We start from the raw sequence: 24,141 nt of genomic DNA on the forward strand, positions 1-24,141 counted from the left end.
TCAATATGGCTGAAATAGGTACCTAAACCTTGCCCACACCTTTAATGGCAAACTCGGTACAGAATTCAACAACTGCCCACATTGACTTCGTCTACTACCTATTCCACTAGGAACTGCAGATTTTTTAGCCCATCACATTCATGCATTTATCATCGATGTAAGTGCATTAATACTTTTGAAAGGTGTTTTATTTGCTCGTAGTTCCCGTTTGATACTTCCATGATGGAATTACAAAGATATTCCGCTTCTTCTTCTTCCCTGATATCCCACATGAAACCAATGAGCGTTTTTAGGAACGAAACAATAGGCAAAAATATGATGAGACATCCTACCAAATGAATATATATGTAGAGAGAGAGGATTGCCGTATTTAGTGGAGAACCGGCTCTTAGCGCTTCACCCAAGATGAAGTTACTGCAAAATCCGTCCCGTGCGCCACGACTTGGTCCTGCCTCCCTCTTGGTGCTGCTGCACATCCATCTGATTGGATCGCAAAGTAAGTTGTAGTATAATATGCCACAAACTGATCTAACTTAGATACAACATGTAGAAACGGTGCATTAGACTAGCCCCAATGCTAGTATCATAACTCAACTTAAGAGAGTAGCGGCTATAGCATTGTAGACCTGGAGAAAATGGCCTTGAAGAAGTATGAAACCAACTATGGCCATTCTTTCCTACATTTAACTATGTGGGTAAAGCTCAGGGATGATGGGAAATGGCTATCATGTTACAGAAAAATGATAGTGAAACAAGGGAAGAGTCCATCTGAGGGGACCAATTTGACATCAAATATGATCAACTTGGAAAATGAGCAGCGTCCTGAACATGGTCGAGATAAGGCGAAAGGTGAACGTGCTGGTAAAGGCAAGACCAGAGAAGTCTCACATGAGCTTGCAGAGAAACTAGACAAGTTCATTGCGGTTAACAATCAGTCTACAGAGGAGTGCCAAAAAGTGATAGAGAGCCAAGTGTTTCTTTCAAATGGACAACTTGAAACTGCAAAGATCACCGGCAAGACGAAAATGTTGGAATTTTATCAAAATTTGCTCTTAGCTGACACGTCTCGCATGTATGATGCTGCGAAAGCTGGGCGGGCTAAAGCTATGAAGAGTATGGATGCTATTTCCAGAAGGAGATTCATGTATAAGCAAAATTATGAAATATACTTCTTTCTGCTACATTCTTTCGTCTGGCAAATTAAATTATGAAATACGCAAAGTGTAGTTGACTGACTTTTTTTCATCTGGCTGTTTGACAAGGTGATCAAACGAAGTAACAAGGAAGCCCACCAGGGGATGGACAGTTCAGCTGCTACATGAATCGGTTCAGGCACTACATGAATCGGTTCAGTTATCTTTTTTTAGATGTGAATTGTGTGAACCTGATGGTTTGGCGTCTCGGTCAGTCACCTTATTTTTATATTTCAACTATGTGAACGTGGTGGTTTGGTGAGTGGGTCAGTTACCTTCTTTTAGATGTTAACTGTCGCAAGCTCAATCGTTTCAGTTTCTGGGTTTCACATGAATCGTTTCAGTGTAGTGTGCTATATACACAGGGGCACGCCATCTCATTCTCTCACTCCCTCATAGTGCTCCACTTTTTCTTTCCTCTTCCACAAGATGTCCAGCAGTCACCAAGCTGATGATTTAGACGGTGAAGCAGAGGAACGTGAAGCTGAGGCAAGCATCATTGATCCTTCAACCTTGTGCAACCTAGATGACTACCTTGTCCAGTAGGAAATCTTATACTCATTCGCCCATGAGATTGCAGTGGAAGTGAAGGAAAGCCTTGAATCTCAAGCAAGACCGACTGGAAGAGGTCCGAGGAATTATGTGGACCGGCCACATGAAGCAGCCGCTAAGCAGTTAGTACGAGACTATTTCTGTGACAATCCTATCTATCCCAGCAAAGTGTTTCGTAGAAGATTCCGGATGAGAAGACCTATCTTCGAGCGTATCGTGCATGCACTAGGAGAGTGGTCTCCGGAGTTCACACAAAGGAGAGATGCTCTTGACCGTGATGGACTCTCTCCATTGCAGAAATGCACAAAGGCTATTGGGCAATTGGCTTATGGTACTCCAGCGGATGCTCTTGACGAGTACCTCAAGATTGCCGAGAGCACTTCAATTAAGTGCTTAAAACTGTTTGTTGAAGGCATGATTCATATATTCGGCGATGAGTATTGCGAAGACCCAACGTCGATGATGTTCAACGCTTACTTGATATTGGAGAGAGTCGTGGGTTTCCCGGTATGTCAGGAAGTCTTCATTGTATGCACTGGCGGTGGGAGAAATGTCCCTTGTCATGGAAGGGACAATTCAGCAACGGGTATAAAGGTGCTCCTACTCTTATTCTATAGGTCGTTGCTTCTCAAGATCTATGGATATGGCATGCTTTTTTTGGTCATGCTGGATCCAACAACGACATCAATGTGCTTAATCAATCGACCTTGTTCATTGAGCAACTGAAAGGGAAAGCTCCACGGGTGAACTATAGTGTCAATGAGAAGGAATACCAACTTGGCTATTACCTTGTAGATGGAATATACCCTGAGTGGCAAGCATTTGTAAAGTCAATGCCGATGGCTCAAACGAAAAAACACAAGTTGTTTGCTCAACATCAAGAAGGAGCAAGGAAGGATGTAAAACGTGCATTTGGTGTGCTCCAAGCCCAATGGTCTATTTTATGGAATCCGGCGCGCTTATATGACTGGGGCGATCTACACCATATTGTGATATCTTGCATCATTCTACACAATATGATAATCGATGATGAAAAAGAGGAGGCAAGAAATATTCTTGATTTGAATGAGGAAAGCAGGTACATCGACTGTCCTTCCATCGGTGTTTACTCACGGTGACAGCCAGTATTTACCAAGGTACTTGAAAGAGATGCTAGAATCCGCAATCGTCCGACGCATAGAGCCCTAAAAGATGATTTGATCGAGAATATTTGAAAAACAATTGGCCCTCGTTAGATTATTTTTGAGTCTCGATCCATGTAATGCAATATATATTTTAATAACGTTATACTGGTGCTTTATTATTTGTATGGATCTATTCAAAAAATTGGCGATGTCCATGTGTAGCAATAAACAAAGTTTATACTGGTACATGCCACAAAAAAATTGGCGATGTCCATTGTGAGTAGTCTTAGAACAGTCGTATCTTGGATGCTGTTTATTAACAGGATAGAGGAGGATACATCATTTGTAACCAAACGCACTGGGAAAGGCCTAAGCAGAAAGGACGACTCTTCCCACCGTGATGAAGAGGTGGTTGATCTCGTCCCGAGATCTAGTGCAGAAAAGAGCCTTCTGCCAGTTATTGGCTCTGGTGCCGAACTCATCACCATTTTTCCTGGGTGGCTAAGCACTCGGAGGGGAGCAAACAACTAGGGGGAAAAGCTGTCGGTACTGAGCCCAGCCTAGCCAGACCTGGAGCTCCGGTCACCACTCCCAGCTAGTTATTTTTCATTTTGCAACAAACATATTTTAAGGAGAGTCTATTCAACACCTAGTTGTTTTTCATTTTCGCAACAAACACTGGTGGAAAAACAGGCTTCGGATGAGCCCCATAAGTCGCGATGCTGCAGGAACCGCGACTAATGGTACCTTTAGTCGCGGTTCGGGAGGAGAACCGCGACCAAAGGCCTGGGCCCAGGGCGCTCGGTGGCCAGCCGGTGCACGTGGGGGGTCTTTAGTCGCGGTTGGCCAGGCCAACCGCGACTAAAGGTGCCCGAAGGCCTTTAGTCGCGGTTGGCCAGGCCAACCGGGACTAAAGCCCCTCCCCTATATATACCCATCCAGCAGCCAACACTTAGCCATTTGGTGCCATTCTCTTCACAAGCTTCACAAGTGGGTGTTAGGTTTGCTTTTGGTTCCTCTTATGCACATAAGGTGTTTGATGAAATGCCCCAAGAGCATGAAACAAACATGATATGAAGTGTTGGAGCCACACTTGAGCTTTCTCATTTATTTTTTCCTCCTCGATCGCGGTTAGCAACTTGAACCTTTGATGTGTCGTTGATAAAATGTGCATGTGTGTGTAGTTCATTGTTTAATTTATATTGTTTGTAGCTAGTTAGTTTAACAAATGCATGATGGTTAATTATATATTTTATATTATAATAATGCAGATGAATCGACAATGGATGTACGGTAACCGACTCTCCGGCGAGTTCAGTGCGGGTTTGAAAGATTTCCTCGTAGTGGCTAATGCGAACAAGCAGGGTGGTTTTGTTATCTGTCCATGTGTTAAATGTAAGAATCAGAATGGTTACTCTTCCTCAAGAGATGTTCACATGCACCTGCTTCGGCACGGTTTCATGCCAAGCTATAATTGTTGGACCAAGCATGGAGAAAGAGGGGTTATAATGGAAGAAGATGAAGAAGGGGATGATTTCATCGATGAAAGCTATCTTGCTCATTTCGGTGATACTTTCATGGAGGATGCTGAAGGTGAAGGGGAAGGTGAAGAAGAGGCACGTGATGATCCCGTTGATGATCTTGGTCGGACCATTGCTGATGCACGGAGACGCTGCGAAACTGAAAAAGAGAGGGAGAATTTGGATCGCATGTTAGAGGATCACAGAAGGCGCTGTACCCGGATGCGATGATGGTCTGAAAAAGCTGGGCTGCACACTGGATTTGCTGAGATGGAAGGCACAGGCAGGTGTAGCTGACTCGGCATTTGAAAACTTGCTGAAAATGTTGAAGAATATGTTTCCAAAGAATAACGAGTTGCCCGCCACTACGTACGAAGCAAAGAAGGTTGTCTGCCCTCTAGGTTTAGAGGTTCTGAAGATACATGCATGCATCAACGACTGCATCCTCTACCGCGGTGAATACGAGAATTTGAATGAATGCCCGGTATGCACTGCATTGCGTTATAAGATCAGAGGCGATGACCCTGGTGACGATGTTGAGGGCCGAAACCCGGGAAGAGGGTTCCCGCCAAGGTGATGTGGTATGCTCCTATAATACCACGGTTGAAACGTCTGTTCAGGAACAAAGAGCATGCCAAGTTGTTGCGATGGCACAAAGAGGACCGTAAGTCGGACGGGGAGTTGAGACACCCCGCAGATGGAACGCAATGGAGAAAGATCGAGAGAGAGTTCAAAGATTTTGCAGCTGACGCAAGGAACATAAGATTTGGTCTAAGTACGGATGGCATGAATCCTTTTGGCGAGCAGAGCTCCAGCCATAGCACCTGGCCCGTGACTCTATGCATCTACAACCTTCCTCCTTGGTTGTGCATGAAGCGGAAGTTCATTATGATGCCAGTGCTCATCCAAGGTCCGAAGCAACCCGGCAACGACATCGATGTGTACCTAAGGCCATTAGTTGATGAACTTTTACAGCTGTGGGGCAGACCTGGTGTCCGTGTGTGGGATGAGCACAAAGAAGAGGAATTTGACCTACGAGCGTTGCTTTTCGTAACCATCAACGATTGGCCTGCTCTTAGTAACCTTTCGGGACTGTCAAATAAGGGATACAATGCATGCACGCACCGCTTACATGAGACTGAAAGTGTACATTTGCCAAATTGTAAGAAGAACGTGTACCTTGGGCATCGTCGATTTCTTCCGAAAGGTCATCCAAGAAGAAAGAAAGGCAAGCATTACAACGGCAAGGCAGATCACCGGCCGAAGCTGCGGAACACACCGGTGCTGAGGTATTTGATATGGTCAAGGATTTGAAAGTCATCTTTGGAAAGGGTCCTGGCGGACAATCAGTTCGAAGGGAGCCGACGGGCACGTAGCCATGTGGAAGAAGAAATCTATATTCGGGAGCTAGAATATTGGAAAGTCCTAGAAGTCCGCTCTGCAATCGACGTGATGCACGTTACGAAGAATATTTGCGTGAACATCCTAAGCTTCTTGGGCGTGTATGGGAAGTCAAATGATACAAAGGAAGCACGGCAGGACCAGCAAAGTTTGAAAGACCATGATGACCGGCATCCGGAACGGTTTCAAGGTCGTGCCAGCTACGCTCTGACCAAAGAAGAGAAGGTCATCTTTTTTGAATGCCTGAGCAGTATGAAGGTCCCGTCAGGATTCTCGTCCAATATAAAGGGAATAATAAACATGGCGGAGAAAAAGTTCCAAAACCTGAAGTCTCACGATCGCCACGTGATTATGACGCAATTGCTTCCGATTGCTTTGAGGGGCTCTGCCGGAAAAATGTTCGATCGCCCATTGTGAAGCTATGTGCATTCCTCAATGCAATCTCTCGAAGGTAATCAATCCAGAAGTTCTACCACGGTTACGTAACGATGTGATCCAATGTCTTGTCAGTTTCGAGTTGGTGTTCCCGCCATCCTTCTTCAATATTATGACGCACCTCCTGGTTCACCTAGTCGATGAGATTTCCATTCTCGGTCCTGTATTTCTACACAATATGTTCCCCTTCGAGAGGTTCATGGGAATATTAAAGAAATATGTTCGTAACCGTGCTAGGCCAGAAGGAAGCATCGCCAAGGGCTATGGAAATGAGGAGGTAATTGAGTTTTGTGTTGACTTTGTTCCTGACCTTAAGCCGATTGGTCTTCCTCGATCGCGGCACGAGGGGAGACTAAGTGGAAAAGGCACGATCGGAAGGAAATCAATGATATGTATGGACGGCCATTCTCCGATCGAAGCACACCACACGCTTCGACCAATTCCAGCTTGGTGGCTCCGTACTTTGAGAAACACAAGAATATTTTACGCTCGGACAACCCTGGGAAGCCTGAATCCTGGATTAGGGAGGCCCACATGGAGACTTTCGGCAGTTGGTTGAGAAAACATTTAATGAGTGACAATAAGGTTGTAGATCAGCTGTACATGTTGGCCAAGACACCATCTTCGACTATAACGACTTTCCAAGGGTACGAGATAAATGGGAATACATTTTACACGATCGCCCAAGATAAAAAGAGCACCAACCAAAACAGTGGTGTCCGCTTTGATGCAGCAACCGAGAATGGGTAAAAGGTCACATATTATGGTTACATAGAGGAGATATGGGAACTTGACTATGGACCCTCCTTTAGGGTCCCTTTGTTCCGGTGCAAATGGTTCAAGCTAACAGGAGGTGGGGTAAAGGTGGACCAGCAATACGGAATGACAATGGTGGATTTCAACAATCTTGGTTATCTTGACGAACCATTCGTCCTAGCGAAAGATGTCGCTCAGGTTTTCTATGTGAAGGACATGAGTAGCAAACCGATGAAACGGAAAGATAAGAAAACGATCAGTACATCATGCGATGATCCAAAGCGCCACATTGTTCTTTCAGGGAAAAGAAACATCGTGGGAGTGGAGGACAAGACAGACATGTCAGAAGATTATAATATGTTTGCTGAAATTCCGCCCTTCAAAGTGAACACCGACCCAAGCATTAAGTTAAATGATGAGGATGCTCCATGGATACGGCACAATCGTAAGCAAGCAGGGACACAAGGGAAGAAATGATGTGTAATAATTTATTAATTGTACCAAACTTTGTTGAATGAATCATGTGAATTATATTACCCGTGATGTGTTTGGTGTCCATTTTCGAATGATTCAATTGACTCGAGATAGCACTGATGATACATGAAATTTGGAGTGACTAAGTCATACTCCTGCATGCATACATGAAATTTGGAGTGACTAAGTCATACTCCTTCATACAGGAAATTTGGAGTGACTAAGTCATACTCCTGCATACATGAAATTTGGAGTGATTTAGTCATACTCCTGCATACATGAAATTTGGAGTGATTTAGTCATACTCCTGCCTAGGCGTATAATATGCATACTCGTAGTCTTCATAGCCGCCGCCGTTGTACTGGTAGTCGTCGCCTTCTAAGTTGCCGGCTGCCGCTGCCGTCGTCGTCGGCTGCTGCCGGGCGGCGCTCGTGGCTCGAATCGAGGGTAGCGCAGCGGGGATATCGCCGGCCGTGATGTAGTCCATGACGCTCTGCAGAGTCCGGCCGTACCACCATAGCCGACGGCCGGCCTCGTGGAAGTTTCCAGGAGGCAGACCGTCCTCCTCATACCTGGCGAGCGCCCTCTCACGCCGATTGATGAAGAAGGCGTCCCAAGTATGCTGGTTATCGGGATGCCAGCGGGGATTCATCCGCTGCTCCGGCGTGAGGTCGAGGTAGTAGTGGTTCGTGATGGCCGCCCGGCGCGCAGCACGAGGGACGGGAGGGACCGGCACGCCGCCGGCGCTTAGGCTCCAGCCGGCAGGGACGCGGTAGCCCGGAGGGCAAGGGTAGTTCGAGGCGCAAAGCTCCTCCACCTGCTGGTAGGTTAGAGTGGGTGCGGCGGAAGCCATGAGAGAGTGATGAGAGATTGTAGAGATGTGATGCTGGCCAAGCCGGGCTACCTATATGTAGTGACAAATGGCGGGAAAAATGGGAGCGGGAAGACATGAGGCGGGAAGAAAGAGGCGGGGAGAAAGTGGCGGGAAGAAATTGGCGGGAAGAAAGAGGCCGGAAGAAATAATTGGCGGGAAGAAAGAGGCGGGAAGACAGGGAAGAAATGGCGGGAAGACGAGGAGGGAAGAGGGGGTCGGCGGAAAGAGGCGGGAAGAGGGGGCCAACGAACTTTTGAATTGAATTAATTTTATTTTTATGAATTTTTGATAATTTGTATTTTTAAGATTTTGAATTGAATTAGTTTTATTTTTCTGAATTTTTTGATATATTATATGTATTTTTAAGATTTTGAATTGAATTAGTTTTATTTTTCTGAATTTTTTGATATATTATTTGTATTTTTAAGATTTTTAAATGAATTAGTTTTATTTTTCTAATTTTTTTGATATATTATTTGTATTTTTAAGATTTTTAAATGAATTAGTTTTATTTTTCTAAATTTTTTGATATATTATTTGTATTTTTAAGATTTTTAAATGAATTAGTTTTAATTTTCTGAATTTATTGATATATTATATGTATTTTTCAGATTTTGAATTGAATTAGTTATATTTTTCTGAATTTATTGATATATTATATGTATTTCCAACATTTTGAAAATGAAAATAAATTTTGAAAAGGACCTTTAGTCGCGGTTGGCCTGGCCAACCGCGATTAAAGGTTAATTCCGCGGAACGCTGGAATTCGGCGAACGCTTTGGTCGCGGTTGGTGTGGCCAACCGCGACTAAAGGGTACCCTTTAGTCGCGGTTGGCCACACCACCCGCGACCAAAGGTCGCTCCCTATATATAGCGCGCCCGAACCGCCGCCGCCCATCTTCTTCTCCGCGCGGTTTTCGCCGAATCTCTCCCGGCGTTGCCGCGCCAACGCTGACGCTTGTTGCTGACCGCTGATGATTTATCATGATTGGCTGACGACGCTGCCGGCTTTCGCTTCTTCGACGCTGACGCGGCTGACGTGTGTACGTCTCTCGCGGCTGCCGGTCAGCTTGCCTGCTCTCGTCCGCATGCATGCGCGCTGCGCGCCCGCCTCAAGACGCCGCCGCTACACGCGCGCTGCTGCCACGCGCCGCTGTGCTCACAGCCGCACAGATTCGCCGCGCTGCCGCCGCCGCTACCACACACGCGCAGACGTTACAGAGAGGGAGAGAAAGAGAGATCGAGAGGGCGCCACGAATTTTTTTTCTTTTTTTATGTTTTGTTTGTTATTTTTAATTTTAACTATGCTTAACAAAACTTTGTAATTAACTTCACAAAAACTTAAAACATAAAACTTTGTAATTAACAAACTTAAAACTTAATAAAATTAACTTAACTAAAAAATTTACTTAACAAAAAATTAACTTAACTAAATTTTGACTTTAAAATTAAAACTTAACAATTTTGTCTACAAATTTTTGACTTAATAAATATGACTTAAATTTTACAAGAACTCAAAATAACTTAACATATTATTTGTATTTTTTCACTTTTAAAAGAACTCAAAATTTGACTTAAAAATTTGTCTTAAATTTTTTGACTTAACTAAAATTTGACTTAACCACCGCGCGAAGACGGAGGGGGCCGGCAGCGCTCGTCGCCCCTTCCGTATACGCGTGGTGTTTTTTGGGATCGAGAGGGGGCGGCGAGGGTTATGTGTCCTCGTCACCGCCACCGCCCTTTCGCCACCGGCCTTTCGCCACCACCACCGTTCTCTCGGTCACGCGATCACTGCGTCCCCCCTCTCGCCTCCCTCGTCGCCCTCTCTCTTTATATGTAGAAGAGATGTGATAATGCTGGCATATACACAATTAATTTGTTTTGACTACATGTTTTCAGGTGACATATGGCGGACGATAGAGCTGACCCGATTACGGACAACTATGATCCGGACGCTGAAGACCATATGTTCGGCATCATAAATGGCGATATTCCATTTGTGCCGACCGGAGAAGAAGAAGATGATATCTCTTCTTATCTGAACCTTGAGGGTGAAGATGAAGGGCGCCGTCAGCAAGATGATGCCGAAGAAACGTCGATAAACGACGATCTTCAATTGGAAGTAGCAACCACCTCCGGCGCCGAGGTATATATATATACATATTGAGCGTCTGGTGATACAACTAACTGATTTGAATAAATGTGTGTGTACTAACGCGCGCGACTCTCTTTCTTATTTTAGCCCTCGGCCGGATCGTCGAAAAAATCGAGTACGTCGTCAAAGCGTGGCGCAACCAAGACGATGAAAGCAGGAGAAACATGCACCATCGATGTTGTCGACGAAGCAACCGGCAGGCCGCTGGAGCCCAGCAAGAACGCCACCAAGTTTGTCAGCCAATGCGGAGCCGTTGTTAGAGACAACGTCTCGATCACCCGCCAGGAGTGGAATGAGCCAAAGAAGGCACGTGTTGGTTTCACTTTTGTCGATAAGAGAGAAAAAAGATTGCTTCAACAAGCTTATGGAACATTTCGTTCTACCTCCGGAATACCGCAAATACGATGAGGAGGGTAACAAGATTGCGGAAAACAAGAAGAGGCGCAAGCTAGTCAAACAGTTCGCTCTTTCTAGGATGGCCAACGCATTCCGGAAATACAAGCAAAATCTAGCCCATGACTTTGTCAACCAGGGCAAGACTACGGATTTCAAAGGACAATATGAGAAACTGCAACATGATTGGCCAGAATTTGTGAAGCAAAAGAAATCGGAGCAGTTCCTTGAACTATCGAAAAAAATAAGGAAAATGCGGCCAAGAAGGAGTACAATCATAAAATGGGGCCAGGAGGGTATCGCTTTTGGCAGCCTAAGTGGGAGAAGATGGAGAACGAGCTGAGGGCGCGAGGAATCCGTCCAGGTACGGAGGGATGGGACCCAAGGGCCAAAAGCTGGTGGTACGGGCATGGGGGATCGCTGAACCCGGAGACAGGGGAGTGTGTTTATCAGGACAAAATAATTACACCCACCCAAAAGCTTATTGAGGCAATGAGGGAGGCTCAAGAGGGGAGGATCAGGTTCAACAGAGAGAACGACGCCCTGACAAAAGCCCTCGGGAATCCTGAACACGGAGGACGTATACGAGGCATGGGGCCCATTCCGTGGAAAATAGGGTTCCCCAGTAACGATGACCCGTACGGTTACAGAAGCCGTAAGAGAAAGATGGATCGGGATGCAGATGTTGTGGCGAAGTTGGTAACGGAAATGGATGTGATGAAGAAAACCGTGAGTGTACTAGTCGCCGAAAGAGATGCAGCTCGGGCGCAGCATGCTGAAGATCATCCAATGGATCTCGGAAGCCAGCAGCGGAGAAGAAGCAGCGTGGCTTCCACGGAGGCCTCACCGGCTGGTGCACCGACGATAGAAATTACTGCACCGGAGCCTCTGGTGGTCGAAATTACTGCACCGGAGCCTCCTCGCTACCCCGTGGACGATATAAAGGAGATGAAAGCATGTCATCTGTATTATCCTATCGGGAACATGTCCATGAAGGTAGCCATCGGCAGTGCTTTGCCACCTGGAGCACTCCACCACAACAACCCCATTCAAGATGGCTATGCTCGTGTGACGGTGGAGGAGATAGTCCAAGGGTTTGAGGACCTGGACATTGACATTGCTACACCTGAAGGGGTGAAAAGACTTGGAGATGTCAAGCGCCAGTTCATTCTATGGCAGAAGAAGTTTATCAAGTTTCCAGGCGAGGCGCCAACAAGTCCACCCCCATACGGTGGTGGTGGTGGCGGTGGCGGTGGCGGTGACGGTGGCGGCGGTGGTGGTGGTGCTTCACCTAATACACCTCCTTCACGTCAGCCGACGCCGCCCCCCAGTCCTCGTCCGGCGGGTAAGCAGACGCCGCCCCCTAGTCCTCGTCCGGCGGGTGATCAGCAGACACCACCCCCCAATCCACCTCCGGCGAAGAAGCAGAAGCAGTCCTGGGTTATTAACCCGGACCCTTATGTACCTAAGAAAACAAAGATACCAGAGCCATCACTGAAGCCTCTCATCCCGAGGCCTTGGGAACTTAGTGTCGAGGAAAATGCAGCGGCCGTGGCTGCTCAGCATGAGAAATGGAAGGAGGAGTGCAAGAAGAAAAGAGAGGGCGAGCCCAAGCCAGTATATTCTGACAAGCAAAAGCAGTGAGCTAAGTCATTTTTGAACACACCGTCCCAAGCCGCGAAGAATCTGCCTGACGACTATTTACGTGAACTTCGTAGGCAAGCACTCGCGTTCAAGAGGAACCAAGAGTTGGCGGAGAAGAAAGCCTTGGAGGACGAGGCCGAGTCAAAATTAGAAAAGGGGAAAGAAGTTGCCCAGCTCGGGGAACAAAGTAAACAATCGATCGCCCCGCTCATAGTGCAAGCCGCCGATCCGGATGCCCCCGATATCATAGCAGCTGCGGCAGCACATGGATTGACTGTAACGAGTGCCAGAGAACAAGCGGCCGAGTTAGGTATCACTCTTCGTGCACTGCTAGGCCTTGATGAGGCGCCAATGAAGGACGTAGTATTTACATATGTGAAGAATGGCCCTCTCGTCGAGCCTGCTACAGAAGAGGATCTACCTCGACAAATGAAAGGTCTGCTAAATTGGTACAAGGGTTACATAAAACATAAAAACGCCAAAGAGTATATCTATGCGGAAGTTAGATATGAGCATCACTTCAAACATTACTGGGTACGAATTCATCTGAGTGAATTGTTCCAGCTGTTCAATCTGCGCGACCTCGACAAATCTATCATCAGTTGCTACGTTCTGTAAGTGATTTATTAATTTCTACCCCATCTCGTTCATTGCCTGCACTGTCATAACTATCTTGTTGTGTACGCTATTATGCAGAATGAAGAAGCGGGAAATGCGAATAAGGAACATCCATGATGTTGGGTTCATTGACCCACACATCGTTAATTCACATGTGTTAGAACACCACCCCGCCGACGTGGAGGATGACCTGTGGCGGTTTATTAGAAAACAGCAACAGAAAAGTGATATTCTATTTCCTTACCATTTTGGGTGAGTGTTTCTGTCTTGAGCACATTCTCTTTTGTTTACTCCATGCATGGTATGTGGCTAATCGATGAGTTATGCATGACTGTGCATGTATCGTGTCCGCAGGTTCCACTGGATTCTTATGGTAATTAAAGTTCAGACCTCCTCTGTTCTCGTCCACGACTCTCTGAATATGGATCCGGCGCTTTGGGGCGACATGAGAAAAATGATGCAAAAGTAATTATTTTCATTCATTTGCGCTCTATATCGATCGGCCTATTTCGTTCATCATTTCCTAATATCAAGTAACTAATTAATAACTCTCTTGTTTATTTAATTTTCTTTGCCTCGTAGGGTTTGGAGACGGTTCGTAGATACCAAGGTCGGTGAATTCAAAAAAGAGCTACATTTTAAAATGGCAGTGCGGACGACTGGGGATATTCAGCCACCGGGGACCAATCTATGTGGATACTATGTTTGTGAGAGGATCCGGAGATACTGCAATGAGCGGGACCAGACGTGTGAGAACAACATCCTGAGGAATAACCTCCGGAAGACGCTTAGTCCAGAAGCTCGCTTCCGACCACTTCAAGAGGAACTAGCTGGATGGTTGGCGAGGGAAGTCATCGATCCTAGAGGAGAACACTATTACGATGACGTAGAACTTTATATGCACCAGAATTTGTAACTAACTTGTTCAAAATTGTATATGGTCATCCGATATTGAATATATATTGTATATGGTCATCCGATATTGAATAATATATTGTATATTCCTCTTGAATTCTTTTTGGTTCTAATTTCAAATTTGTTTGAAATTGTACATTCATATGCATGTATGTATACAGTACCGTAGAATATGTGAAACTCCTTCAAAATTAAAACCCAAAAGAAATAAAACAATACAAATTAAAAAGAAACCAGATTTAGGGGGAGGGGGGCTAAAACCCTAAACCCTGCGGAGGCCTTTAGTCGCGGTTGGCCAGAAGAACCGCGACTAAAGGTCCTCCGCCCTGGCGCTCGCCTGCGGCCCACGTGGACGGGCCTTTAGTCGCGGTTCGTAAGGAACCGCGACTAAAGGGGGGGGCCTTTAGTCGCGCTGCTTTGGTCGCGGTTGGGCCACCGCGACTAATGGCAGTTGCCAACCGCGACCAAAGCCCTTTTTTCCACCAGTGAAACATACTTTTGTAACCAATAAAAATGTGGCAGCTGTACAAAACCAACTAATGAAACTAGTACATTTTCTCCCAAGCCAGGCTACTCCCCTTTCCATTACTTGCATAACGCAAAAACATTGTCAACTCAAGCAACATCAAATAAAGGGGGTAAAAAATAGAAGCACCCTCTGTACTATAGGAAACCTGGTGCTGAATGGCATCGAGCAGCCACTAACTGGCCATAACCTTTGTCACTATAACCTAGACTACAGGTTCGAGAAGTATAAAATATAAGTTAACAATACAGCTGATAAAAAAAAACTAAAATAACGGAATAAAGCCACCAACGCTAGGATATGGCCCCTCAATCATCAGAGTGGTATCAGAATGATCAACATCCCGATTACTTTGCGCCAGGTCCGAAGCCTTCAACGTCAACCTTTCGCCCCATTCTCCCACTTCACCACATTTGCATCATCATACAACCATGCCTAGAATGTTCTGTGTTAGGACTTAATCTTGATTTCCTTGTGTATCTGCATGTGTTATTTTGTTCTGCACTTAGTTAGATGCATTTAGTGTGGCTCGGTTCTAGCAGAGGTGCAAGGCGAGATGCTGTTGCGGCCGTGCGAGGCGGCGCGCTGGTGACATGCCGACGATGGCGAGAAGCTGTTGTCCACGTCCTGGGTTTGTTAGCTGCATGCCTAGTTCCTGGAGTGATTCTAGGAGCTGATCAGGTCAGCTGTTAAGCTTAGTGCGTGCGTGTCTGGGTTAGTTGAGTTAGTGGCCAGAGTGGTGGTGTGCATGAGGTTAGTGGCCAATGTGGCGCCTTAGCTGTGTGTGTGAGCCACTACATCAGGCCATGTACTCATCGTATATATATATATGAGGAATAGACAGAAGAGAAATGGCAAGCCGTGAGGGCTGAGCAAAAACAATGTAGTCATTCTGATCACCAAGGAAGTTTCATGGCAAAGCTGCGTCTTCTTCCTTGGCTGAGTGTGTGGGTTGAGTTTCTCAGAGTGTGTGTCCGTGAGAGTGTGTTGAGAGGTAGAACAAGAGACAGGGGCTGAGAGATTCAGCTCCTACATGTAGGTAGAAGAAGAGACAGGGTTGAGAGATTCAGCTCCTACATTCTGTTGATTTCACCACAAATCTGTTGAAGTTTATCTTGTTACAAATCTTCCAAATTGTTCAACAAATAGCAACCAACAAAATTGTATATTTTTTTCATCCCCATGCAAAAAGGCATAAAACCATGTCAAACTTTGCCAAAGATTTTGAGGGCAAGTTGAAGTTCCCAGGAAAGAACCTAAAGCACCCCATACAACTTTTATAGTACTACCACAGAAAAAAAAAGAACAAGTGTGTCGAAGTTTCAGTATTATTACAGGAGGAACACTTAGTGTGGCTCGAGAGGGAAAGGGAGAGGGAAGAGGGGGGAGAGAGAGAGAGGGAGGGAGGGAGGGAGAGAGAGTGAGAGAGGGTGGGAGGAGGGAGAGAGAGTGGCAATCGGTAAAACCCATCTAGGGTTATGTCCCTCACCTACGATGTCACTGGTGCGCTCCATCTCTGGTAGCACCCAAGTAATGTGTAGCACTAGATATGTCGGGTGTATCTGGTGGAAACATACAAATCCTGAAAATATGCAAATCCCTGATATGGTTTGTTGGATCATGTATTATATCTCGTCCCAATCAAATTACAAAAACTGCCCACAAGCACAAGTTACTCATTGCAATGAGGCCCTTCCTATGTCCCTCGCACCCCTCCCCTGAAAATTCTGGCCCTCTAGTACGGTCTCTGCCTTATGGTCCGTTGCCACTTTGTAAATTTAATGTTTCGGGTATTTCAGCTCAATAGGATTACCTGAATTTTTTTATGTTTCGCAATATTGACTAAATAGAGTCTGTATGTATGTGATAAAGATTTGTATATTTGGTTTAGCTAAATTGTGGTCATTTTCGATAGAGTATCTTTGTTGAATAAACGAACTAATTAATGTTGTTTAAGAATTGCATTAGTCTTCAACCCATGAGTAATAAAGTAGTACCAATTAAGCATCGTGTCTTCAGCACATGTGCTCTTCACATTTTCTCAGACCATGTTGTGGAACAGGGGTACTCCTTCCGTCCCATTAAATTTTTCCGATATTTGTCAAAAATTAGATATATCTAAAAACTAAATAGCATGTAGATACATCCAAATTTTAACAAATCTGATACATATTTCACGGGACGGATGGAGTAGTATCAATTAAGCACAAACCATCAGGTGGTCAGTACAAAGCTTGCATTCGGCTTAGTTCAAGAAATAAAAACTAATACATAACTTCTAGATAATATATACATATTTCAATTACTGGACGAGAACTGATATCCCGCGACAACATTTGCTTTTGAATGGACGAGGGGAGTGCATTGATGTGTTTCAGATATCTGCATAACTAAAATACACAAGTTTAGTGAGAAGACGTGTAAATCCTTTAGATTCCATGACATTTTCTATGTGACTTGCAAAAATGATACAAATTCTTGGTAGCATGTATTATGAGCAGGTATGTATCCTTCTTTAAGGTCTAAAAGAAGCATAAGCTTAATCGATAATTTTCTCTTAGCTACACAGTCAAACTTAACTTATAACTGTATGTTATCATTGGCTGTATTCGTTTATGGTAGATCTAACTCAAGTGCCAAATGAGTAAACATGTAAAATCAAATGTCAGTTAAATAACTTGGTTGGCATGCTTGGAATCTCAATGCTAGTTGTATTATTTTACCCATTACATGTATCGGGCTCTAATCTTGATGTTACCTTCTGATTTTTGTTTTGTTTTCTTTGTCACTTGATGAGGATCCAGAAATGTAATTGTTTTTCTTGTCTTGAATTAGGCTCCATGTATTTTAAACCAAATGCCCAAGGTGTTTTGTTGCTATAGTTTATTAGCCTGGACATGTTTTAAGTTTGTCGGTCTGGCATGAAGAGGGATAGTATATATGAGAAAATTCTAGAGTTCCTTATTTCTTATATAAGCTAAGTTCTTCATTATGAGCTACTCCCGGGAATATGGGTTGCATTTTAATGTTGTTTTCTTTTCCATTTCTAGTATCAAAAGTAAGCTATAAATCATCTATAATTATGAGTTAAAAAGTGAGTTGTTTGGCTCAAGTTTTATTTGTCATCTCATTTGTGTAACTGACTCAGTGGTGCTTATCGTACGTATTTGTATTTTCCTCAAATCTGTGAATTTCCTGACTTCTTATGCTTCTTGGCACAGCCATTAGCGAAGGTGATGAAGCTGACATGTTGCACTTGCACGCATCCATAGGATGAATGTCTAATATGCTGAAATGGTTCTTAAGGTAAAACGCCATGAATATAGTTAGTGAGATTTTGCATGTTCGATTCTTTTCTGTTTTGGGGAAAACTATCTGGCCGCCAACGTGGGGCATGCACCCTCAATCTACTTTCATTGAACAATGGGGATTCACACATGTGAATGAGACGGACAAAAGTAATACGACGGAGATTCACATATTATCCAAATGTTCTATATGGTGTGGATGTTGGAATCACCTCACACCTAGGCCATGCCCAAAGTTCTCCCTTAGTTTGGTTGTTTCATAATTGATAAGTTGAAAGCAATATCTCATTACCTGGTTTTTTACTACAAACATCAGTCACGTCATCAACTTGCAAAATAAATTTGTCTGAAAATACTGATATATTTATTCTGTTGTCATCGTATTCCTATGAGCTACATTGTGTCATATATATGGATATATGTTATATATATGTTTCTGGGTCAGTGGAACCCTTGTAGTAGGTCTTGATCTCAACCATCTTCTCCGGCGCTGACTGCCTCGGATGTCTCCCAAGGCGACGGCCGCGGCGGCTGCCAAGCCGCCTGCCGAGGCGGTGGCGCCCTGGTTGACCCCGGCCCGTTTGGCTCGCCGGCGGCCAGGCCGTTCTTTCCCTCCGGCGGTGACATCTCCTCCGTCAAGTGGCCGCTTCGATCCGCTAGAAGATCTGGTCGTGGAGGATGAGTGCTCGGTGGCGGAGGAGGTGGCGTGGGCTGGCCTTCAAGATGAACCTGAGGTGCTGCCGATGACAAGGATCTGGATCGGGCGGCGCTCCTGGAGGACTTTTGGGTCAAGATCGGTTTCCCCGTGGCATCGGCCAGGACTTGGGAGAGGCGCGCATCGCCGGTGGCGGAGGCTATGCCGAGGGCACGCTCGTCGTCTCCTCCGCGCTTGGAACCTGCTAAGCTTCGTCGAGCTATCTCTAGCTCGCCGACGGGGAGGCGGCTTCCGCGGCAGTCGGTGCGTCTCAAAGGCTGGAAAGGCCCGCTTCCCCCCAAGAGGTTCACGCCGCCGGCGGTCTTCGGCAACTTCCTCGACGCAGCCGTCAAGGGAGCGCGGCGGACGATCGGCGACGCGTCCCCGCCGGCGAGCGATGCGGTGATTCCGCCTCGGTTTGAAACGGAGAGGGCGGGATCATCGCGGCTTGGGCCGCGTGCGTGTTGGGCCAGGCTGGGCCGTGCGCTATTGGGCCTGCAGCAAGGAGTTAGACGGGGGCGTGGCTGCGTGCGATCATACGATCACACGACCTTGCTCGCGACGTAGTCACGCCGCCACCGCCTCGCTTCCATCTTCGCCACCGCCCCTGCCTCCTGACCCACGCTCGAGCTCCTCGCCGTCGTCTGCTTCTCTCGAGCGCGCTCCGCTTCGCCGATCTTTTGTCGACGTGGTGTCTTCGGGCGCCGCTGGTCCCATGGCCGGGCCGCCCCGTTCCGTGCCTCCGGGGATGGCGCCTGCACCTCCGGTGTCGGCTCGCCCGCAGGTGGCGGCTGCTGCGTCGGCCGGCGGAGGGTACCAAGGTCCTCCGGGGTTCCAAGGATGGCCGCAGGGGGCCCTCATGCCACCGGCCCCTGCTGCGCAGCCTCGACCCCAAGTGGGTTATCGCCCGCCGCAGCCGCGCATGCCGGCTGCTCCATTCATGCCTCAACAACAGCCGCCGTATCCTCCGCAACAACAGTACCCTCAGTACCCGCCGCAGCAACAGTATGCACAGTTTCAAGGACAGTTTTTTCCCGCTACTAATCCCACGCAGCAGCCGGTGGTGTCTCAGTTACCACAGCAGGTTAATCCGCCGGCGCAGCCTGGACATCAGAAGAAGAGGAGGAAGAAGAAACCTGTCACTGCGGTGGGGACAGCGGGAGGTGGCAACGGTGTGCCGCCGGCTATGCTGCAGGGTCTCATGCAGGACCCTCAACCGGCGGGTATTCCTACGCCCGTGATGGAGGCGGTTCCTGCACCTCTGCCGATGCCGATAGCTTCACCAGTTGTCACTGCACCTGTGGCGGCTGCACCAGCGGTGAAACCGAAGAAGGCGGGTCGTTGTTGGAAGTGCGCGGTCAACACACATGCTACTAAAGACTGTAAGGTTTTACATTACTGCTTAGTTTGTGACTCTGGGGCGCACCCGACTATTCGATGCCCTGTGCTGAAGACCCCGAGACCCATGAGTTTTTTTGTGGGTTGCGGTAACGATGCTACGCTCGATCTCCAGGTGCCTGACTCAGTTTATAAGCCACAGATGTTACCCATCGGAGCACCTACAGCTTTGGTACAGGTGTCAGGGGAGGGGACTGTTGCAGCGGCAGATATTCAGAATCTCATGGCTCGCATGTGTCCGGGGAACCCCACTTGGAAGTGGGAGGCGCAGCCTCATGGTAATAATGCTTTTCTGATTGGGATCCCTACCGCTGAGGACTTGTTGAGGATCGACGGTATGCAGATGAGCGTGCCTAAGATTAATGCACAGGCCATAGTTTCTTCTTGGACTCAGCAGGATGTTATGCCAGAGTTTGTGATGGAGCCTGTTTGGGTGCATGTCGAGGGTGTTCCGAATGCTCTACGACACTTCCTAGGTCTATGGGCTGTTGATACTTTTATTGGTACTACTATTGATGTGGATTTGTATACCTTGAGGAGTCAAGGGATAGTTCGTATTCAGGTGGCCATGAGAGATACTTCTGTTCTGGAGAAAGATAAGGCTAAACACGGGCCACCATGCTTAGAGGTGCTGGCTCGCCTTCAGCTTAATGGCTACAGATTCAGATTTCACCGTGAGTCTTCTGAGTACAAGCCAGACCCTAGGTTTTGTCCTTTCTTCTGGAAGAGTGATGATGAGGAGGATGCGGCTCATGGTGACGATGATGGTGTTGATGATGCCGCGGCAGAGGGGGCACCAGGGGCCTCACATATGGACGTAGATGGCCATGCATCTTTGCCTTCTTCTGGCACAGCTTCGGTACCGGTTACTCAGGTCGCCATGACCCCGTTTAACCACTCGCCGACGACAGTCAGGGGCAAGGCGATTGTGGCTAGAGCTTTGACGGTATCGCCACACTTGGTGGCAACTCCGCCTCCTATGGACGTGGCGTCTTCTCCGTCACGTGTTCGGACTTTTATGCAGGGAAGGACTCGCCCGGTGTCTTCGTCGTCTACTCCTCTCGGTGTTCCTTTGGTTGCTCCCACTCCGTCTTCTACCACACCTCAGACGGAGAGGGTGCATCAGAGGGCTTCTTCTCCGACGTTCGGCTCGTCGGACTCGGGGCTGCAGCGCCACGTTGCGGAGGTGGTGGGGCAGCAGCAGCCGGCCTTGGGCTCGGCATTGCCACAGCTCTATGCCGCTGATGCGGCGATGCAGCAGCCGGCCCAAGGCCAGGCGGGGCCACAGCAGCCGGCCGTGGGCTTCGCGGCACAGCAGCAGGTCGTCGGCACGGAGGGGCAGCAGCCACCGCCCTCTGTCTCGGCGATGCAGCAGCCATCCCAGGACACGGCGTGTACGCAGCAGCAGGACTTCGCCATGGAGTTGCAGCAGCCGACCCCCGGCAAGGAGGGACAGCGCCCAGTTCCTAGCACGACTGTGCAGCAGCCGGCCTCTAACCAGGTTGTTCCGCCGCGGTGCGGGGGGTCTGGGGCGGTGCAGCCTTCGGCCCGTGCGCCTCAGGCGGAGGAGCAGGATAGGCTGGGGAGGCGCCCCAGCCGGTCCCCTGTGCCCTCTTCGCCTAGGGGGCTTCAGCGTCGCGGTCGGGCTCGGTGCAGGGGGCTTCTTCGCCATCTACCCCTGCATCGAAATCTTCTTCACCAGCGTCTGGACCACCGTCTACTATGGTACCTGATACGTCCAATTTGCATCACTATTTTATATCATAATTTGCTGTTATTCATTGATATATTTCATATTGGGACACAATACTTATGTTATTTCATCTATTTTGCATGTTTCATCATTATTGGAGGATCAAGCACCGAAGCCAGGATTCTGCTGGAAAAAGCACCGTCAGAACGCAATATTTCGGAAGATCAACTGTGGAAGGAAATTATACCAAAAATCCTATTTTTCAAGATGACGAAGGAAGCCAGAAGGAGGAGCTGAGAAGGCCCAAGGTGGGGCCAGACCACAGGCCGGCACGGCCCATGGCCTGGCCGCGCCACCTTGTGGTGTGGGGGCCCCACAGCCCCTTTCGCCTCCTTTTCTTCGCGAAACCCTTCGTCCCGAAAACCTAAGCTTCAGAGGGTACCTCACGAAGAGTTACAGCCGGCTCTGCGGGGCGGAGAACACCAGAGAGAAAAGAGCTCTCCGGCGGGCAGGAATCCGCCGGGGAAATTCCCTCCCGGAGGGGGAAATCGACGCCATCGTCACCGTCATCGAGCTGGACATCATCTCCATCACCATCATCATCATCTCCATCATCATCACCGCCATCTCCACCGCAGCACCTCGTCACCGCTGTAGCAATTTGGGTTTGATCTTGATTGTTTGATAGGGGAAACTCTCCCGGTGTTGATTTCTACTTGTTATTGATGCTATTGAGTGAAACCGTTGAACCAAGATTTATGTTCAGATTGTTATTCATTATCATATCACCTCTGATCATGTTCCATATGATGTCTCGTGAGTAGTTCGTTTAGTTCTTGAGGACATGGGTGAAGTCTAAATGTTAGTAGTGAATTATGGTTGAGTAATATTCAATGTTATGATATTTAAGTTGTGGTGTCATTCTTCTAGTGGTGTCGTGTGAACGTCGACTACACGATACTTCACCATTTATGGGCCTAGGGGAATACATCTTGTACTCGTTTGCCAATTGCGGGGTTGCCGGAGTGACAGAAACCTGAGCCCCCGTTGGTATATCGATGCAGGAGGGATCGCAGGATCTCAGAGTTTAAGGCTGTGGTTAGATTTATCTTAATTACTTTCTTGTAGTTGCGGATGCTTGCAAGGGGTATAATCACAAGTATGTATTAGTCCTAGGAAGGGCGGTACATTAGCATAGGTTCACCCACACAACACTTATCAAAACAATGAAGATTAATTAGCCATATGTAGCGAAAGCACTAGACTAAAATCCCGTGTGTCCTCGAGAACGTTTGGTCATTATAAGTAAACAAACCGGCTTGTCCTTTGTGCTAAAAAGGATTGGGCCACTCGCTGCAATTATTTCTCTCGCATTTTACTTACTTGTACTTTATTCATCTGTTACATCAAAACCCCCTGAATACTTGTCTGTGAGCATATACAGTGAATCCTTCATCGAAACTGCTTGTCAACACCTTCTGCTCCTCGTTGGGATCGACATTCTTACTTATCGAAAATACTACGATACACCCCCTATACTTGTGGGTCATCAAGACTATTTTCTGGCGCCGTTGCCGGGGAGTGAAGCGCTATTGGTAAGTGGAATTGGTAAGGAAAACCTTTACTGTTTGTGCTGATTTTATTTCTGCCTGCTGCTATAAGTCATTATGGAGAGATCTTCTCTTCAATTTCTATTTGGGAAATCTACTACTACTGCAACGGTAGTGGATGAGGCGCCAGGTGAGGAAGTGATACCATATAAAATACCTATGAAAATTATTGAACGTGTTATGGATAACCGCTATGAAGGGGATGGAACTGTCCACCCTGGAGATCATTTATTGTTCTTGCATGAATTATGCGGTTTATTCAAGTGTGCAGGTATTGCTATGGATGAAGTGAGGAAGAAACTATTCTCTATATCGCTGTCTGGTAAGGCGGCGCATTGGTATAAATTACTGGATAATGGGGATTCTCTTGAATGGAATGATATTGTGCCCCGGTTTTATTCTAAGTTCTATCCTCCAAGTGAAATTCACAAGGATCGGAACCGCATATATAATTTTTGGCCTCATGATGGAGAGAGTATTGCCCAAGCTTGGGGGAGATTGAAGTCTTTAATGCTCAAATGCCCCATTCATGAGCTTCCTGGTAATGTTATTATTGATAATTTCTATGCAAGACTTTCTTTTCAAGACAAGACCTTGCTGGATACTTCTTGTTCTGGATCATTTACACGCAACAAAGAAGAGTTTAAAAGGGACCTTGTTGATCGGATCCAAGAAAATACTGAAGGTTGGGAGAACGACAAGGATAGAGAATCAGGTATAATTTAGGATTATAAATGCATTGAAGCTTTTATGGATACTGATAAATTTCGTAATATGAGTGCTACATATGGTCTTGATTCTCAAGTTGCTGCAAATCTTTATAAAGCTTTTGCCTCTCATTATGAATTGCCTAAGAAG

General features: G+C 46.8%; 1 pseudogene; it reads left to right on the forward strand.

Moving 5' to 3' along the window:
• The first annotated feature begins 635 nt into the window (after window positions 1-635).
• On the forward strand, window positions 636-2,959 carry LOC139834057 (protein ALP1-like; annotated as a pseudogene).
• The last annotated feature ends 21,182 nt before the right edge of the window (window positions 2,960-24,141 follow it).

This window comes from Lolium perenne, chromosome 7 (assembly GCF_019359855.2).
Source record: "Lolium perenne isolate Kyuss_39 chromosome 7, Kyuss_2.0, whole genome shotgun sequence".
Classification (NCBI taxonomy): Eukaryota; Viridiplantae; Streptophyta; class Magnoliopsida; order Poales; family Poaceae; genus Lolium; species Lolium perenne.